Source organism: Hemitrygon akajei, chromosome 6 (assembly GCF_048418815.1).
Source record: "Hemitrygon akajei chromosome 6, sHemAka1.3, whole genome shotgun sequence".
NCBI lineage: Eukaryota > Metazoa > Chordata > Chondrichthyes > Myliobatiformes > Dasyatidae > Hemitrygon > Hemitrygon akajei.
The window spans coordinates 60114581-60135687 of NC_133129.1; the positions used below are offsets into that span (position 1 = coordinate 60114581).

Genomic DNA, 21107 nt, shown 5'->3' on the forward strand with positions numbered 1-21107 from the left:
ATTACTGCTGTATTGGGGGAGGTTATGTGCTGAATGTCTTCATGCAAACAAACATCTCAGAGAAAGGAGAGTCTGATCAGTTGGAAGGAAATATTTTACCACAGGCAATGTGTTATTACTGTTGTAGGTTGCTGTACTTACAGTTTGTTACTGATGAGGCCCATGGTTGTGAATTCAGGGAACTGGTGTGCTGCCTTACAAAGATGAACACACCTGGGATATCGGAAAGAATAACTGTATCTCTGGTTTTTGTTCTGTAGATGGAGCATGAAGAGAAAGGGTAAGCTGTCACGCTTAACTTTGAGAAGGGTAAGGAGTAGCTGTTAGCACAGAACATCAATGGAGAGCTGTTAGAAGGTAAGGGCTTGTAAGCACTCACATTTCCAAATCAGCAATATTAAATTGGTAATTGGTTTGCTATTTTTACATGAAATTATGTACAATAAAAAGCTTTGCTTTGCATGTCATCCATATAGGTCTTTTCAACACATCAGTACATTGAGGTAATACAAAGGAAAATCAATAACAGAATGCCGAATATTACAATTATAAATAAAGTGCAGTGCAGGTAGACAACAACATACCATGATGAGGTAGATTTGTGAGGTCAAGAGTCCATCTTATTGTACCACCAGATTCCAGGACAGATTCTATCCTGGTTGAGAGCCTTATATCAATGGGATAGGAGTTGTCCTTGAATTTAGCGCTACGTGCGTTTAGGGTTTTGTATCTTCTACCCCATGAGAAAGTGGGGGAGAGAGAATATTTGGGGCAAGAGAGGTCTTTGATTATGTTTGCTGCTTTACCGAGACAACATAAAATGTAGTCCATGGAAGGGAGGCTGGTTTCTGTGGTGTGCTGAGTCATGTCCACAACTCACTCCAGTTTCTTGCTGTCTCGGGCAGAGTAGTTAACATACAAAGCCATGATGCATCCCAAGAGGATCCATTCAATGATGCAACTATAAAAATCAGTGAGAAGCAACAGGGATTGTTGAAGTTCTTTAGTCTCCTGAGGAAGCAAAGGTCCTGGTCGGCTTTCATGGCCATGGCATCTACTTTGTTAGATTAGTACAGACTATTGATGTTTACTCCAAGAACTTGAAAGGTTCTAAAACTATGGAACAAGCTCCTACCAAGAATGCCATCATAAGGAATATGTTGTCTCAAAGAGACAGAAGACTCATGAGCATGTATTCTTCTTCACAGGAAAGGTCTTCGGCCTGAAACATTATCACTGTTTCCCTTCTCACAGACACGACCTGAACTATTGAGGATTTCTGGTACTTTCTGCTTATATTTAAGGCTGATTTATATATTTATTTGTAATGCAGGTTCCCAGAGGAATTAAGTCTTTTCAAGGTGAATAAGTCATTAAAATGTAACATGCACTCCTATCTCATTAGGTTGGGAATAAAGTGAAGAGTATGTTAACAGCAGGAGAGAACTGAAAATGGGCAGCTGGAATGTAATTTCAGAGTTAATATCTGACTAGATAAATCAACATTTTCCTTGATTTGTTTATAAAAGGATATTTGCATACTGGATTTTTCATACTTAAGGGCAGTTTAATGGATGGCCCTTTCAAACCTGGTGACTGAGCTTTCAGGACTTTGTACTGAAATGTAAGTGTGGAAGTATGGACCTTGAGTCTGCCAACCTCCTGCTTCCTTTGTATTTACCCACTGGAGAGGGAATGTCAGAAACAGAATCAGACTTAATAGCACTGACTTCTGTGATGTGAAATGTGTGTTTTGCAGCAGCAGTACAGCAAAAAGACATAAAATACTATATGTTACAGAAAAAAGTTCAAAAAATGGAATAATGAAGTAGTGTTCATGATTCAGGGACCACCCAGAAGTCAGGTAGCAGAGGGATAGAAGCTATTCTTAAAACTTTGAGTTTGGGTCTTCAGGCTCCTGTACCTGTTCCATGGTAGTAGCAAGACAAGGACATGCCCTGGATGGTGAGGATTGTTGGTGAAGGATGATCATGAAGCACCATCATTTGAAGATATCCTTAATGTCGTGCCTGTGATGGAGCAGGGTGAGTCTATAACCATCTGCAGCCTCTTGTGATTCTATAAGGCTCAATACCAGGTGTGATGCAACCAGTTAGAGTGCTCTCCATTGTCCATCTCTTGAAATATGTAAGTGTTTGGCAACATACAAAATTTCTTCCAACTCCTTAGGAAATTAAATGTTATATGGAGAGTGAAGAACTCCACAAAAAGAATGAGCAGAAGACTGAAAGCTGGCATTGGGCTTGAAGTAAAAATGCACTCTGATCTTTGCTTAAAATTGTTAATGTCCTAGGAGACACAATGGAACACTGAACACAACATTTCTTAAATTTTCTTTCTCCATAACACGCCAGAATAAATTCTCCATAATAAAAGAGAAGATAGTGTAGCTTAAGTTTATACCACATCAATATGTGATGCAATACACTTAGAAGAGCCTCAGATTTCATATTAATAGATCCTGCAGATGTTATCTGTGAAGAAACACCAAATATCCCCTATGGACTACAGGGGAATGAATGGCTGGCTGATGTGCATGTGTGTTCCTGAGATTAGTCGGCTATTCCATGAGAGATGATAGGGCAATCTGGTATTTCATTGCAGATGGGTTAGTTGATCCTTTAAAGGTATGACTGGCCAGAAAGTATCTGATGAGGTGCACTTTCTGCAAAGGGATGTAGATCTGATTTCTGAAACAGTACACCGTGTCTGTGCTCCTCCCATTTCTGGTGGACATAACCTTCTAGGCAGAAAGTTGATCTAATTGTCAGGAAGAAGTTTTTGGTGTCAAGTTATTAACCACATGGCATTCTTTGCATATCTTCTTGAATCTGTCTTCAGAGACTGACTCACTGAAGCACGTTGCCAATGCTGCCTCACATTGCACTAATAAACATTTGTGGAAGGTCTGTATGTGCACTTACCCCCCACTGGTATCTTTTATCCAGAAGCAGATCTTGTGAAATCTATGTGCTAAAGTTACTTAGCCACAATGCAAACAGGATTGAAATAAATTTGCAAACCTCTCATTCCTGGCAATACTTCCTTATCATGATAATGAGTTTGATGACAATGTGAATGATGCTGAAATAAGAAACCTCCTGTTCTTAATCATAAACATGAGAAAGTCTGCAGATGCCAGAAATCCAAAGCAACATGAACAAAATGCTGGAGGACCTCAGTTGGTCAGACACCATCTATGGAAATGAATAAACTGACACTGAGTCTGGCTCTGCAACTTAGAAGGGAGGGGGAGAAGAGGTCAAAAGGACAGGCAGGAAGGCAGAGGAGGCAGCATTGTTCTGCTGTTAAAAAATGAAATCAAATTATTACAAAGAGGTGACATAGAGTTGGAAGGTGTTGAATCACTGTGGATAGAGCTAAGGAACTGCAAGGGTAAAAACATCAGAATGGGAGTTATACACCAAACCCCAAATAATAGTAAGCATGTGGTCTATAAATTACAATGGGAGATATAAATCGCATGCCAAAAGGGCAATGTTACAATAATCATGGGAGATTTCAATATGCAAGTAAATTGGGAAAATCAGGTTGGTGTAGGATTCCAGGAGGGGGAGTTTCTAGAATGCCTACGAAATAACTATTAGAGCATCTTGTGTTTGAGCCCACTGGGGGATCAGCTACTCTGTATTGAGTGTTGTTCAATGAACCGGAATTGATTAGAGAACTTAAGGTGAAAGAACCCTTCAAGGAAATGATCACAATATGATTGAATTCACACTGAATTATGAGAAGGAGAATCTAAAGTCAGATGTATCAGAATTACAGTGTAGTAAAGGGAATTACAGAGGCATGAGAGAGGAGTTGGCCAGGATTGATTGGAAAAGAACACTGGCAGGGATGATGGCAAATCAGCAATGGCTGGAATTTCTGGAAGCAATTCAGAAGGCACAGGATATATACACCTCAAAGAGGAAGTATTCTAAAGGCAAGATGACACAACCAAGGCTAACAAGAGAAGTCAAAGTCAACATAAGAGCCAAATGGAGAGCATATAATAAAGAAGAAATTAATGGAAAATTTAAAAAACCAACAGAAGGTAAATAAAAAAAGTCATTAAGACATTAAGAAGGTAAAGCCACAGAAGTGTAGAGAGGTGAGAGTGGATATCAGACTGCTGGAAAATGATGCTGGAGAGGTAGTATTGGGGACAAGGAAATAATGGACAAACTGAATAAATATTTTGCATCAGTCTTCACTGTGGAAGACACTACCATTATAATGGAAGTTCCAGGTGTCAGGAGTCATGAAGTGTGTGAAGTTACCATTACTGAAGAGAATGGTCTTGGGAAACTGAAAGGTCTGAAGGTAGATAAGTCACCTGGATGGTGTACACACCAGGGTTATGAAAGAGAAGGCTGAAGAGATTGTGGAGGCAATAGTAATTATCTTTCAAGAATCACTAGATTCTGGAATGGTTCTGGAAGACTGGAAAATGGCAAATGTCACTCCACTTTTCAAGAAGGGAGAGAGGCAGAAGAAATGAAACTATAAGCCAAATAGTCTGACCTAAGTGGTTGGGAAAGTGCTGGAGTCGATTAATAAGGATGTGGTTTTGGGGTACTTGGAGGCACATGATAAAATAGGCCGTAGTCAGCATATTTTCCTCAAGGGAAAATCTTGCCCAATGAATCTGTTGGAATTCTATGAAAAACTACATAAAGATAGGTGGAGGGGCATTCGTTTTGAGGGGGCTATAGGAGAACTTAGACAGATAAGGAAAATCAGCAAAGAAATGGCAGATTGAATACAGTGTCAGGAAATGTATGGTCATGCACTTTGTAGAAGAAATGAAAGGGTTAGCTTGGATTTTACTATAATCTCTTATTACAGAAGAATAGTTCAAAGCCTATCATAAAGATTTATTATTGATATTGAAGGAAAGAATTAAATGAGATGTTGCATCTAATTTAACCTTTGGCAAACCCTGATGCTTTACAAACCCCTTCTCAGCCAATTGTTCTCATTTGTTTTCACTTAGGACAAAGAAATGCAGCATTTTGTGCTGACGTGACATTCATAGCATCTATTGGCACCCAGTCTGTGAATGGAATGACAAGTGTAATGTTAGAGAAATGTAAAATAATTTGGGAGAAACTGTTGAGACTGCATTAATTCGACACATGAGATTAAATTCAATCTGAAACTAGAACTCTTATATATCATTAAGACTTGCTCAAGCGATTTGTGTTGTGCTATCAGGCATAGTGACTGAAGACGTGGGAGATGCAGGCATTTCAAGGCTGCTTACATTCAACAAGTTGAGTTTGTTACTTTATGCAGTGCAATGTGATTGTAAAATTGTCTGCCCTGCTGCATTATTTGCCTGATATGTAAACAGCTACTGTACCTGATGCAGGTTCTTGAGCTGAAATGATGACTATCCCTTGGCCTCCACCATGCTCTTACAGTGAAACTACAAGTGCTACCTTTTTTGGAAAAGTTACCAAGACATGCTTCTCAGTTTTAGCAGAATGTTATGGAGGGTTTAAACTTATTTGGCAGGGGGATGGGGACCAGAGTGATAGTGATGAAGATGAGGCAGTTGGCTTGCAAACAGAGGTAATGTGTAGTGAAACCCTTAGCAAGGAGAGTCTGATGATAGGGCAAAATTGCAGTCAACAGGGTGAGCTGCAATGTAAAAGACAGACAAAATCAAAAAAGGATAATGAATACAGGACTGTATGTGTTATATAATAAATGCACGCAATAAATGGAATAAGGTAGATGAACTTGTAGCACAGTTACAGATTGGCATGAATGACACTACTGAAGATGTGCAATAGTTTACCGGTAAATCATAAAGCAAGAGTTTCAACTGAAAACATTGCTTATGACATCTTCTATGAAGAAAATTGTGGTGAACTATTGCCGCAAGCATTGAGGAGGCGGACAGAGGCAGGACTGGTATGGGGCATGAGCCATACTGAGGTATTGCGAGGCACAACAGGTTCGAACCACAGAGACAGAGTTCATATTAGTGCCAGAGATGGAGTGTGCGATTTGGAGAGGAATCAATACTGAAACGTTTCGATGCTCCCCCACCTAACCCAGGTGTGAAGTTGGATTGCTCCAGGCATTGAGCTGATTTGGTGAGATCTAGAATGGTTTTGGGCTGGACAGCCCAGATGTTTTGGGACACCGTGATCCTGGTCCTAGAATGTGGCACCACTCAGTGCTTGGACAATTTAAATGCCAGTCCAGGTAGACTGGAAAGGTACGGAGGCAAGGGTCAGGCTGATATCATTCACTCTTCTGCAAATATTTATTCCTTTCCCCGTGGCACCAAGACTGTGAATTGTTCGAACTGCTATGCGTTTCTGCCCCGCTGATGTGATGAACTGGAGACCGAGGCTTGGCTATGGCCTACTCTGGGACTCAGTCTGGTTCAGAGAGCTTTTGGCTTGATTCTATTGCTTGCATGATGTGTTTTTTCCCCCTCTCTATTTCTCTGCACAGTGGTCTTTGGGCTTTTTTAAAATTGGGTTATTCCAGTTTCTTGCTTTATGGCTGCTTGTAAGCAGACAAATTTCAAGGTGTATTATTTATGCAGTCTTTGATAATAAATATACTTTGAAGCTTTGAATGATGTTACAAGCATGCTGAATCATGGCTGAAAGAAGGTTATAGCTGGAAGCTTAATATCCAGGGATACACATTGTATTGAAAAGACAAGCAGGTAGGCAAAGAGATGGCATGGCTCCGTGGTAAAAAAAAATGAAATCAGTTCCTTAGGAAGATGTGACATAGAGTGGGAAGATGTAGAGTTCTTATGGGTAGAGCTAAGAAACTAAAAGGATAAAGAGATCCTGATGGGAGTTATATACAGGTCTCCAAGCAGTAGCAAAGATGTGGGAGACAAATTACAATGGAAGATAGAAAATATATATCAACAGGGAAATGTTATGATAGTCATGGGGGATTTCAATATGCAGGTAGATTGGGAAAATCAGGTTGGTATTGGATCCCAAAATGAGTATTTTGTGGAATGCAGACTGAAACACTTGAGCATATAGACATTAGAGAAGCTGAGAAGATCATGGGGGTCTCTCTTCCCGCCATTACAGTCATTTACACCACACAGTGCACCCGCAAAGCTAACAGCATTGTGAAAGACCCCACGCACCCCTCATACAAACTCTTCTCCATCCTGCCATCTGGGAAAAGGTACCGAAGCATTCGGGCTCTCACAACCAGACTGTGCAACAGTTTCTTCCCCCAAGCCATCAGACTCCTCAATACCCAGAGTCTAGACTGAAATCTACATCATTTATTATTATATTGAAATTTGTCCTCTACTGTGCCTATTCTCTTGTTTATTAATTAATTACAATTACTGCCCTGCACTGTTTTGTGCACTTTATGTAGTCCTGTGTAGGTCTGTAGTCTAGTGTAGTTTTTTGTGTTGTTTTACATAGTCTGGTGTAGCCTTGAGTTATCTCACATAGTCTAGTGTAGTTTTGTGTTGTTTCATGTAGAACCAGGGTCCTTGAGGAATGTTGTATTGTTTTACTGTGTACTGTACCAGCAGTTTATGGTCAAAATGACAATAAAAAATGACTTGACTTGATTAAGAAAGAGGATATGCTGGAGCTTTTGAAAAGCATTAAGTTAGATAAGTCACCAGGACCAGACAAGATATACCCCAGGCTACCGTGGGAAGCAAGGGAGGAGATTGTGCAGCCTCTGGAGATGATCTTTGCATTGTCAATAAGGACAGGAGAAGTACCGGAGGATTGCATATGTTATTCCCTTGTTCAAGAAAAGGAGTAGAGATAATTCAGGAAATTATTGATCAGTGAGTCTTACTTCAGACTCACTTCAGACTTGGAAATGATCCTGAGAGGCAGGATCTATGAGCATTTGGAGAGACATAATCTGATTAGGGATAGTCAGCATGGCTTTGTCAAGGGAAGGTCTTGCTTTATGAGCCTGAATTAATTCTATGAGGATGTAATAAAACACACATCGATGAAGGCAGAGTAGTGATGTGTGTATATGGATTTCAGTAAGGCATTTGTTAAGGTTCCCCATGCAAGGTTCATTCTTAAAGTAAGGAGGCATGGGATCCAAGGAAACCTTGCTTTGTAGATCCAGAATTGGCTTGCCCATTGAAGGCAAAAGGTGGTTGTAGATGGTTCATATTCTTCATAGAGATCGGTGACCAGTGGTATTCCACAGGGATCTATTCTGGGACCTCTCCTCTTTGCGATTTATATAAATGACCTTGATGAAGAAGTAGAAGGGTGGGTTAGTAAGTTTGCTGATGACACAAAGGTTGGGGGTGTTGTGGATATTCTGGAGGGTTGTGAGAGGTTACAGCGGAACATTGATAGGATGCAGAACTGAGCTGAGAAGTGACAGACAGAGTTCAACCCAGATAAGTGTGAAGTGGTTCATTTCGATAGAGCAAATTTGAAGACAGAATATAGAAACATAGAAAAATAGAAAATAGGGTCAGGAGTAGGCCCTTCGGCCCTTCGAGCCTGCACCACCATTCAGTATGATCATGGCTGATCATCCAACTCAGAACCCTGTACCTGCTTTCTCTCCATACCCCCTGATCCTTTTAGCCACAAGGGCCATATCTAACTTCCTCTTAAATATAGCCAATGAACCGGCCTCAACTGTTTGCTGTGGCAGAGAATTCCACAGATTCATCACTCTCTGTGTGAAGAAGTTTTTCCTCATCTCGGTTCTAAAAGGCTTCCCCTTTATCCTTAAACTGTGACCCCTCGTTCTGGACTTCCCCAACATCAGAAACAATCTTCCTGCATCTAGCCTGTCCAATCCCTTTAGAATTTTATATGTTTCAATAAGATCCTCCCTCAATCTTCTAAATTCCAGTGAGTATAAGCCTACTCGATCCATTCTTTCTTCATATGAAAGTCCTGCCATCCCAGGAATCACTCTGGTGAACCTTCTCTGTACTCCCTCTATGGCAAGAATGTCTTTCCTCAGATTAGGGGACCAAAACTGCACACAATATTCTAGGTGCGGTCTCACCAAGGCCTTGTACAACTGCAGTAGAACCTCCCTGCCCCTGTACTCAAATCCTTCTGCTATGAATGCCAACATACCATTTGCCTTTTTCACCGCCTGCTGTACCTGCATGCCCACCTTCAATGACTGGTGTACAATGACACCCAGGTCTCGTTGCAGCTCCCCTTTTCCTAATCGGCCACCATTCAGATAATAATCTGTTTTCCTGTTCTTGCAACCAAAGTGGATAACCTCACATTTATCCACATTAAATTGCATCTGCCATGAATTTGCCCAATCACCTAACCTATCCAAGTCACCCTGCATCCTCTTAGCATCCTCCTCACAGCTAACACTGCCGCCCAGCTTCGTGTCATCTGCAAACTTGGAGATGCTGCATTTAATTCCCTCGTCTAAATCATTAATATATATTGTAAACAACTGGGGTCCCAGCACTGAGCCTTGCGGTACCCCACTAGTCACTGCCTGCCATTCTGAAAAGGTCCCGTTTACTCCCACTCTTTGCTTCCTGTCTGCCAATCAATTCACTATCCACATCAATACCATACCCCCAATACCGCGTGCTTTAAATTTGCACACTAATCTCCTGTGTGGGACCTTGTCAAAAGCCTTTTGAAAATCTAAATATACCACATCCACTGGCTCTTCCCTATCCACTCTACTAGTTACATCTTCAAAAAATTCTATAAGATTCATCAGACATGATTTTCCTTTCACAAATCCATGCTGACTTTGTCCGATGATTTCACCTCTTTCCAAATGTGCTGTTATCACATCTTTGATAACTGACTCTAGCATTTCCCCCACCACCAATGTCAGACTAACTAATCTATAATTCCCTGGTTTCTCTCTCCCTCTTTTTTAAAATGTGGGGTTACATTAGCCACCCTCCAATCCTCAGGAACTAATCCAGAATCTAAGGAGTTTTGAAAAATTATCACTAATGCATCCACTATTTCTTGGGCTACTTCCTTAAGCACTCTGGGATGCAGACCATCTGGCCCTGGGGATTTATCTGCCTTTAATCCCTTCAATTTACCTAACACCACTTCCCTACTAACATGTATTTCCCTCAGTTCCTCCATCTCACTAGACCCTCGTTTCCTTACTATTTCCAAAAGATTATTTATGTCCTCCTTAGTGAAGATAGAACCAAAGTAGTTATTCAATTGGTCTGCCATGTCCTTGTTCCCCATGATCAATTCACCTGTTTCTGACTGTAAAGGACCTACATTTGTCTTGACCAATCTTTTTCTTTTCATGTATCTATAAAAGCTTTTACAGTCAGTTTTTATGTTCCCTGCCAGCTTTCCTCATAATCTTTTTTCCCTTTCCTAATTAAGCCCTTTGTCCTCCTCTGCTGGTCTCTGAATTTCTCCCAGTCCTCAGGTGTGCTGCTTTTTTTTGCTAATTTATATGTTTCTTCTTTGGTCTTGATACTATCCCTAATTTCCCTTGTCAGCCACGGGTGCACTACCTTCCCTGGTTTATTCTTTTGCCAAACTGGGATGAATAATTGTTGTAGTTCATCCATGTGATCTTTAAATGCTTGCCATTGCATATCCACCGTCAACCCTTTAAGTATTATTTGCCAGTCTATCTTAGCTAATTCACATCTCATATCTTCAAAGTTACCCTTCTTTAAGTTCAGAACCTTTGTTTCTGAATTAACTATGTCACTCTCCATCTTAATGAAGAATTCCACCATATTATGGTCACTCTTACCCAAGGGGCCTTACACGACAAGATTGCTAACTAACCCTTCCTCATTGCTCAATACCCAACCTAGAATGGCGTGCTCTCTAGTTGGTTCCTCGACATGTTGGTTCAGAAAACCATCCCACATACATTCCAAGAAATCCTCTTCCTCAGCACCCTTACTAATTTGGTTCAACCAATCTATATGTAGATTGAAATCACCCATTATAACTACTGTTCCTTTATTGCACGCATTTCTAATTTCCTGTTTAATGCCATCCCCAACCTCACTACTACTGTTAGGTGTCCTGTACACAACTCCCACCAGCGTTTTCTGCCCCTTAGTGTTATGCAGCTCTACCCATATCGATTCCACATCCTCCAGGCTAATGTCCATCCTTTCTATTGCATTAATCTCCTCTCTAACCAGCAATGCTACCCCACCTCCTTTCCTTTCCTGTCTATCCCTCCTGAATATTGAATATCCCTGGATGTTGAGCTCCCATCCTTGGTCACCCTGGAGCCATGTCTCTGTGATCCCAAGGATATCATATTCATTAATATCTATCTGCACATTCAATTCATCCACCTTGTTACGAATGCTCCTCGCATTGACACACAAATCCTTCAGGCTTGTTTTTACAACACTCTTAGCCCTTATACAATTATGTTGAAAAGTGGCCCTTTTTGCTTTTTGCCCTGGATTTGCCTGCCTGCCACTTTTACTTTTCACCTTACTACTTTTTGCTTTTACCCTCATTTTACACCCCTCTGTCTCTCTGCACTTGTTCCCATCCCCCTGCCACATTAGTTTAAAGCCTCCTGAACAGCAGTAGCAAACACTCCCCCTAGGACATTGGATCCAGTCCACCTCAGGTGCAGACCGTCCTGTTTATACTGGTCCCACCTCCTCCAGAACTGGTTCCAATGCCCCAGAAATTTGAATCCCTCCCCCTTGCACCATTTTTCAAGCCACGTATTCATCTGAAATATCCTCCTATTTCTACTTTGACTAGCACGTGGCACTGGTAGTAATCCAGAGATTATTACCTTTGTGGTCCTACTTTTTATTTATCTCTTAACTCCCTAAATTCACCTTGTAGGACTTCATCCCATTTTTTACCTATATCGTTGGTACCTAAGTGCACCACAACCACTGGCTGTTCACCCTCCCATTCCAGAATGTCCTGCAGCCGCTCAGAGACATCCTTGACCCTTGCACCAGGGAGGCAACATACCATCCTGGAGTCTTGTTTGCGGCAGCAGAAACGCCTATCTATTCCCCTTACAATCAAATCCCCTATCACTATAGCTCTCCCACTCCTTTTCCTTCCCTCCTGTGCCGCAGAGCCACCCATGGTGCAATGAACTCGGCTGCTGCTGCCTTCCCCTGATGAGATATCTCCCCCAACAGTATTCAAAACAGTATATCTGTTTAGGAGGGAGATGACCTCCTGCACTACCTGCCTACTGCTACGCTGTCTGGTGGCCACCCCTTCCCTTTCTGCCTGTGTAGCCTTTACCTGCTGTGTGGCCAACTCACTGAACGTGCTATTCACGACTTCCTCAGCATTGTGGATGCTCCAGTATGAATCCAATCGCAGCTCCAGACGCTCAATGTGGTCTGCAAGAAGCTGCAGTTGGACACACTTCCTGCACACAGTCGTCAGGGACACTGGAAGTATCCCTGATTTCCCACATGCTGCAGGATGAACAAACCACGGGGCTGATCTCAGCTGCCATGACTTTTGAAATTTCTCCTTTGAAATTTGTATTAATGGTAAGATTCTTGGCAGTATGGAAGATCAGAGAGATCTTGGCATCCATGTCCATAGGGCAATCAAAGTTGCAGCGCAGATTGACAGATTTGTTAAGAAGGCGTATGGTGTGTGTTGGCATTTGTCAACCATGGGATTGAGTTCAAGAGCTGTAAGGTAATGTTACAACTATATAGGACCTCAGTTAGACATCTCTTGAAGAACTGTGTTCAGTTCTGGTCACCTCATTACAGGAAGGATATAGATACTATAGAGAGAGTGCAAAGGAGATTTACAAGGGTGTTGCCTGGATTGGAGAGCATGTCTCTGAGGACAGGTTGAGTGAACTTGGCCTTTTCTCCTTGGAGCTATGGAGGACAAGGGGTTGACCTACTAGAGATGTATCAGATGATGGGAGGCATTCATTGTGTGGATAGCCAAAGGCTATCCCAGGTCTGAGGAGCATTAGTTTTAAGGTACTTGGAAGTAGGTGCAGAGGGGATGTCAGGGTTGGGTTTTTCACACAGAGAGTGGTGGGCCAAATGACATAATGCTGCTCCTATATCTTATGGTCTTATGTCTCTGAATGTGCAAGCATTCAGTAGAAGTTATGAGAACCTAAGAACATAAGAAATAGGAGCAGGAGTAGGCCATCCAGCCCATCGAGCCTGCCCCACCATTCAATAAGATCATGGCTGATCTGTCTGTAAACTCAGCTCCATCTACCTGCCTTTTCCCTATAATCCTTAATTCCCTTACTATGTAAAAACCTATCCAACTGTTTCTTAAATATATTTAGTGAAGAAGCCTCAACTGCTTCCCTGGGCAGAGAATTCCACAGATTCACCACTCTCTGAGAAAAAGTTTCTCCTCATCTCTGTCCTAAATCTTCTCATTTATCATTTAGAAAAGTTGTATCAGCAAAATCGAAATCCCATTTTCGATCCTGATGAATAAGAGTAGTATGACTCTTCATGCCAGTTTCTGCATACATTCTTTCTAAATAACAGGAAAGTTTAATCATTTGCCCTGAATCAAATAAAATATGTTTGGACAATAAACAATGAAATGCTAACAGAATTTTCAACTACATTCTGATAAGATTGTCAAGATTGTTTAATGAATTTCCAGTACACAAGTGTAAAGGAGAACAAAATAATTGTTACTCAGGATCCGATGCAGCACAAAAAATACAATAAGATAAAGAATACAATAATTTAAAAAGATAATAATATGAAGACATATGATAGATTGATTTTATTTCCATAAAGTGATGATAGGCACTCGAGTGTCTGCACAGAAGATGAGTGAAAGGAAGTTATAAAGTAGTGGTGTTGGGGATTGTGGCAAGGTGGGTTAGTGGGTAGAGGCGTTTGTCAGCCTTCCTTCTTGCGGAATGTAACAGGCATGGATGCTACGTAGCCTCCTCCCTGATGGGAGTGAGCCAAACAATCCATGAGCATGATTGGTGAGATCCTTCATGATGCTACAGTCCCTTTTCTGGGACCTTTCTGTATATATGATGGCAGGTAGGCTAGTACCAGTGATGCATTGTCTGCCACACTGCACTTTCTGTACCATGCAGTGATGCAGCAAGTTGGCATGCTCTCTATTGTCATGAGTACAGTCCAGGACAGCTTCTTTCATCAGGCCACCAGATTCATCAATACACATTGATCTGATTGTTTCCAACTGTACATACTGTATACAAAGTAATTATGTATACAGTCTTAGTGTTTGAGCAATATCCTCCCACACTTCCCCTCTTTATTGCTTGTACATTGCGACAGAGATGCAACATAAAGATTTTTACTCTCTTGGATGTAGAAATAAATTATTATTATTAATATAGATGTGTATTTTCCAACTCTCTTCAGTCTCCTCAGAATGTAGAGGAATTGGTGAGCTTCCCTGATTGTGTTGAATGTTTTCTGGTACCATGAGAGGTTGTATAAGATGTACACTCCCAGGAGTTTGAAACTGCCCGCAGTTTCCTCTGCTGTGCTGCCAACGTAAAGTGGAATGGAGTGTTGTAAGTTCTCCTGATGTTGATAACCATCTCCTTTGTCTTGTTGACATTGAGGAAGAGGTTATTTTCCCAGCACCAGGACTCAAGCTCTTCCAGCTCCTCTCTGTAGGCCACCTTGTTGTAGTTGCTGATGAGACCCACCATTGGAAAACTTAACAATATGATTTCTTGCGTGTTTGGTCATGCAGTCATATGTAGGAAGAGTGTAAAGCAATGGGCTTAGCACACAGCCTTGGCCGAGTCCAGTGTTAATATATAGTTCATTTTCATTTGCAAATAGTGACTTCAGAGAAGAACCTTGTTAAATTTGTACTATATATTTGAAAAGTATAGTAGTCATAATAACAATTACACACTTCCATTAATTTTTGCTTTTATCAGAAGCCACTATCTTGGTGAAATGATTGAAATTACAGTGTACATTAGTAATATAAAACTGCACCCTCATTCTACAGCACTTTAAAGGCTTGTTAATGTGTGGCATTGTGTTTCTGATAATGCTGGAATGAGGTGTAGCATTAATGCATAATGTTAGTTGACAGGTAGTATCTTGGTACATGCATTGTGTACTTTGATGATATGAGTGCAAAGCATTTTGATGTATCATTTAAAATAACCTATTGTTGAATCAAACCATAACAAACTTCTTCATATTGTTATTGTAAAATATTTATCGGTCTCAAGTGTCTTCCAAACCTGACCTTAAAATATTATTATCTTTCTTGCCTGATCTCAAAACAAAAGAATTCTAACAAATGGGATCACTATTATCATAAGCTAATTTAATTTAGCTCATAATATAGCTCATAATTTGATTAAATCAGCAAAGGCTAAGGTATTTTGTCGTGGGAAAAATAATTTGATTGTAGCAATAGTTAAAGTTAAGTAGGAAATGACTCACTTTCAGAATTACGTAAAATGAAATCTGAACCAACCGCACTCAAGATGTTGCATCTAATTTCTGAGTGTCTGCCAATGCATGTAGAATATTCAACTGTCTCCAAGTATGCCCCTGGTCATTTTTTGTTGGTGATCCTTTTCCTACCCTTCCAAAACGTTTATTCATCACAGAATGCAATTATTGTACATGAAGAGTAAAAACTCTGTTTGCAGGGTAACTAGATTTTAATCTTTTTTAATAACCATGCTCCTTCATGTACTTCCTTTCTGATGGAAATAATTTTGATTATTCATTCAAATAAATTTTCTATTTCCATATTTAGTAGCCCAGCTCCAATGGGATTTCACATTCATGTAGTGTTTAGCATATGTGTATGTATATATATATATATATATATATATGTATAAAGCAACATAAACTTCCTTCCATCAAATCTCAGCTTGCAAAGCTTGCAATGCATGGCTGCAAATTCAAATCAGATTCCCGAGCTGTGATTCATCTCGTTATAACTCTGGCTTATTCAACGTGTCAAAAAATATCTTCTGTAAGATTTTTATTTCAATTCTTCATTTGTATCTCAAGTGGGTTAAAAAAAGATACCTCAGCATTTTAAGGGCTGTTAGATAGTGCATGGATATAAGAAAAATGGAGAAATATGGGCTGTGTAGGAGGGAAGGGTTAGATTGATCATCCAGTAGTTTATATAGCTTGGCAAAACATCATGGGCTGAAGGACACAGTCTGTGCTGTATTGTTCTATATTTGTTCTGATAGAGCAACATATTACAATTCACTGCCTCTCTTTTACTTCATTCCCCAAATTTCCTATGGTCTTTCCTACAACTAGATATCACTGTTCCAAGATTAACTTTCCAGATTCTGCTTCTGAGCCTCAGGCCATTAGAGGGAAACATGACTAATTATGATTAGTTGGCCTTCTGTTTCTCCCACTGCCTACAAATTATCAACTATGTCCAGTTCCAGAACATATACTTACTGGGTCAACACCACACACATAACTGGACAAACTGCAGAAGCTGTATTTTGGCTGTCTATGTTTCATAAGATAAGCTGTCACACAGCCAGCCAAACTCAACAGGACAACATGCAGAAATCAAATGGAACATGAATGGCTCCTTTTTTGGAAGCAGGAAGTCCATTATAGAATTGATATTTATTTTATTTATTGAGTTGCAGCACAGAATAGGCCCTTCTGGCCTTACAATCCACGGCACCCACCCATCCCCCAAATTAATCCAAGTCTAATCGTGGCCAATTATCTACCAACTGGTGGGTCTTTGGGCTGTGGGAGGAAACTAGAGCACCTGGAGGAAGCCAATGCAGTCATAAGGAGAACGTACAATCTCCTTACAGGCAGTGGTGGGAATTGAACCCGGGTTGTGTTGTGCTAACCACTATGCTACCCTCCTGACCTGAAAATATAGAAACAAACCACTTGACCTAGTCAGACTAATTTAGATCTCTCTGAGAGAAATGTTGGTTCTATAATTGAGCCTATTCCTCAAAGCACTGTTTTTTGTCTTTTGACTCTCTTTCTGAAGGCTTAAATCTCCTAATGCTCAGAGAGTTGATGTATCATCATGAGTATAATAGGTTCTTCTTTCATTTCACAGAACACAGAAAGTGTCACATAGCCCTCTTGGCCATAACAGTTTCATTCATCAAATTCTTCATCCCACCACAAAGTACATAATAATGAGTTTTCCATGACATTTTTTCTATATTGTTCCTATATTGTTGCTATATTTTCTATATTTGGCTTATCATTTTATATCAGTGGTTCTACAAATCTTCCTCCACTGATTACAGTTTCTTTTTATTCATTTTTGTCAAGACCATGCTGTTAGGAACTCTATCAAGTCAACTTTCAAACTCTTTGCTCTTAGGAGACAAATATAATCTAGTTGAATGCACTAATGTGTTTGAAATAACCTCGCTGAGGCTTCAGCCTACTTCCTATGGTGTGGTGGTCAAAACTGAGTGTAGATTAACAAAATCACCCTGGCTTTGTGCTCTATGGCTCTGTTTAATTAAAAATCCAACATCTTGTATGCAATCTCAATTTCTCAACTTTTGTTACCTTCAAAGACATATGCGTACATAAACAAAATTTTTCCCTGCACTTCCCTTAAGAATTATGCTCTTTATATTTATGGTATCACTCAATGCTCCTTCTAGCATGTATCTTTTTAAGATTCACCTCGTCATCATCCCACAAGTCTTCATCCTTTGCATTAGCTTGTCTATATGTTTGTGATATTTATTACAATGCTCTTCAGAATTTACTGCACTTCAAAATTTTGCGCCACCTTTCAAATTATGAAATAGATTCCCCGTGCACCTCCATTCCACTGAAAAATATTTCATACAAAGGACACTACTGTGGCTGACAAGTGAATTCAGAGCCAAAGTAAAAGCAAAAGAGAGGGCATACAAGGAAGCCAAAGCTAGTGGAAAGATAGAGGGTTGGGAAGCTTTCAAAAACTTGCAGAAGGAAACTAAGAAGGTCATTAGGAAGGAAAAGATGAATTATGAAAGGAAGCTGGCAACTAATGTCAAAGAAGATACTAAAAACTCTTTTAAATATATAAAGGGTAAAAGAGAGTTGAGGGTAGATATAAGACCAATAGAAAATGATGCTGGAGATATTGTAATGAGAGAAGCAGAGATGGCAGGGGAACTGAATGTGTATTTTGCACCAGTCTTCACGGTGGAAGAGACTCACAGTATACCAAACATTCAAGAGTGTTAGGGAAGTGAAGTATGTGCAATGAAAATTACGACTGAGAAGGTGCTCAGGAAGCTTAATGGTCTGAGGGTGGATAAATCTCCTAGTCCTGATGGAATGCACCCATGTGTTGTGAAGGAAGTAGCTGGAGAGATTACAGAGGGATTAATAATGACCTTTCAAGGATCGATAGATCCTGCCATTGTACCCGATGACTCGAAATTTTTTAATGTTTCTCTGCTATTTAAGAAGGGTGGGAGGCAGCATAAAGGAAACTATAGACCTGTTAGCCTGACATCAGTGGTTGGGAATCTATTGGAATCGATTGTTAGGGATGAGATCACGGAGTACCTGGAGGTACATGACAAGATAGGCCAAAACCAGCAGAGAGGTTACTAGCATGGATGGAGCATTGGCTGATTGGCAAAAAACAGAGAGTGGGAATAAACGGATTCTATTTTGGTAGGCTGCCGGTTACCAGTGGAGTTTCACAGGGATTGATGCTGGGACTGCTGCTTTTATGAGGTATGTCAATGATTTGGACCATGGGATTAATGGATTTGTGGCTAAAATTGCTAATGCTATGAAGATAGCTGGAGGAGGATGTAGTGTTCAGGAAACAGAGAGACTGCAAAGAGACTTAGATAGTTTAAGGGAATGGGCAAAGAAGTGACAAATGAAATACAATTTTGAAAAGTACATGGTCATAGACTTTGGTAGAAGAAATAAACGGGCAGACTATTATTTGATGGGGAGAGAATTCAAAATGCAGAGATGCAAAGGGACTTGGGAGACCTTGTGCAGGATACCCTAAAGGTTAACCTCCAGGTTGAGTCGGTGGTGAAGAAGGCAAATGCAATATTGGCATTTATTTCTAGAGGTATAGAGTATAAGAGCAGGGATTTGATGTTGAGGCTCTATAAGGCACCCGTGAGACCACACTTGGAGTACTGTGTGCAGTTTTGGGCTCCTTATTTTAGAAAGGATATATTGACATTGGAGAGGGTTCAGAGAAGATTCACGAGAATGATTTCAGGAATGAAGAACGTCTGGCAGCTCTTGGGCTGCATTCCCTGGAGTTCAGGAGAATGAGGGGGGATCTCATAGAAACAGTCCGAATGTTAAAAGGCCTGAACAGATTAGATATGGCAAAGTTATTTCCCATGGTAGGGGAGACTAGGACAAGAGAGCATGACTTCAGGATTGAAGGATGTCCATTTAGAACAGAGATGCAGAGAAATTACTTTAGTCAGAGGGTGGTAAATCTGTGGAATTTGTTGCCATGAGTGGCTGTGGAGGTCAAGTCATTGGGTGCATTTAAAGAAGAGATAAATAGATTCTTGATTAGCCAGGGCATCAAAGGATATTGGGAGAAGTCAGAGGAGTGGGGATGACTGGAAGAATTGGATCAGTCCATGATTGAATGGTGGAGCAGACTGAACGGGTTGAATGGCCTACTTCTGCTCCTATATCTTTGGGTCTTATTTCTAGTGTCTCCATTTTAACTCCTGAGGTAGGTTGGTTTCCAACTTGTGTTAACTCAAACAACACAGTATGGAGGACCTCAGTGGGTCAGGTGGCATCTGTGCAAAGACATAAATATACATTGCTTCAGATTTCAGCAGCTGCAGTTTCTAGTGTCTCAAAGTGTTAAATATAACCTATCAGTCTTTGAATTGCAGCTACCTAGGCCCTTTCCTCAAAAGGGAGAGTTTGTTAATGTCAAGAACATTTCAAGTAAAGCCCATTAACTATGACATAGATTTAGAAATGGCTTTCTCCAGTTCTGAAATTCACATAAAATCAAGGCTTATTAGGTTTCCTTCTCTGTATATGAGTGTTCGAGTGAAATCTCAATTTGTGTTAAATGTGGAAAACATGTAATCATATAGTCACTAAAGAAATGTCAAGGTTTGGCACAAATTATATGTTCGGTAAGCAATGTATAATTACAGTCTCTTTATAAGTAGATTTGATAGACAAGGCTATTATTTCACTGCCAGTTTGTAATTCTTGAACATGCAGATAGTTTATGTGAAGTAAAAATACATACATTCCATTGAATATACAAGTCCTGCCGTGTTGTGATACATTTGCAGTGATACTGTCCTACGAATAAGAGTGTTTCTCTATCTTCCAAAAGACAGATCTACATTTGTATGTTTTAATCATCTGAGTCTGCCTTATTCTTGAATCTAACTTTTTATGTGTAATATTCAAAGTAATTTTCTAACAGTGGGTTGCTATTGAGTTCTGTATACCTGTATATACATGTTGCTACACAGGAAATAATTGTGGACTTCAGGACAGGTGTGGAGGAACCCACAGCAGTCCTCATTGAGGGATCAGGGTGAGCAGTTTCAGGTTCCTGAGTGTTAACATCTCTGCTGATCTATCAACATATTGATGCAATTACAAAGGAGTTATATTTCAGCAGTTATATTTCATCAGTATTGAAAGGAGATTTGATATGTCACCAAAGACTGTCACAAATTTCTACATATACACCATGGAGAGGATCCTAATTGGTTTCATCACCATCTGGCATGGAGGGGCCAATGCACAAAATTAGAAAAAAAAGTTGCAGTGTTGAGAACTTAACCAGCTCCACCATTGGCATTAGCCTTCCCAGCATTGACGACAGCTTCAAAAGGTGATGCCTCAAAAAGGCGATATCCACCGTTAAGAACACCCATCACCTAAGACATGCTCTCTTCTTATTACTACCATCAAATAGGAGGAACAGAAGCCTAAAGATACACACTCAACATTTTAGGAACAGCTTCTTTTTGAGATAGTGATTTAGATGCATATCATATTTTTTACTGAGTTAAGTATTGTATGTAATTAGTTTTGCTACAACAAGTGTATGGGACATTGGAAAAAAGTTGAATTTCCCCATGGGGATGAATAAAGTATCTATCTATCT

General features: G+C 40.2%; 1 long non-coding RNA gene across 4 annotated transcripts in view; it reads left to right on the forward strand.

Annotated features, from left to right (window-relative positions):
• The first annotated feature begins 1719 nt into the window (after window positions 1-1719).
• Window positions 1720-21107, forward strand: part of LOC140729081 (uncharacterized) — a 136404-nt gene continuing 117016 nt past the window's right edge. For all 4 annotated transcript variants that reach the window (XR_012099263.1, XR_012099259.1, XR_012099261.1 and 1 more), the window contains exon 1: window positions 1720-2045. This is a non-coding gene — a long non-coding RNA (uncharacterized lncRNA). The remainder of the gene's footprint in view (window positions 2046-21107) is intronic.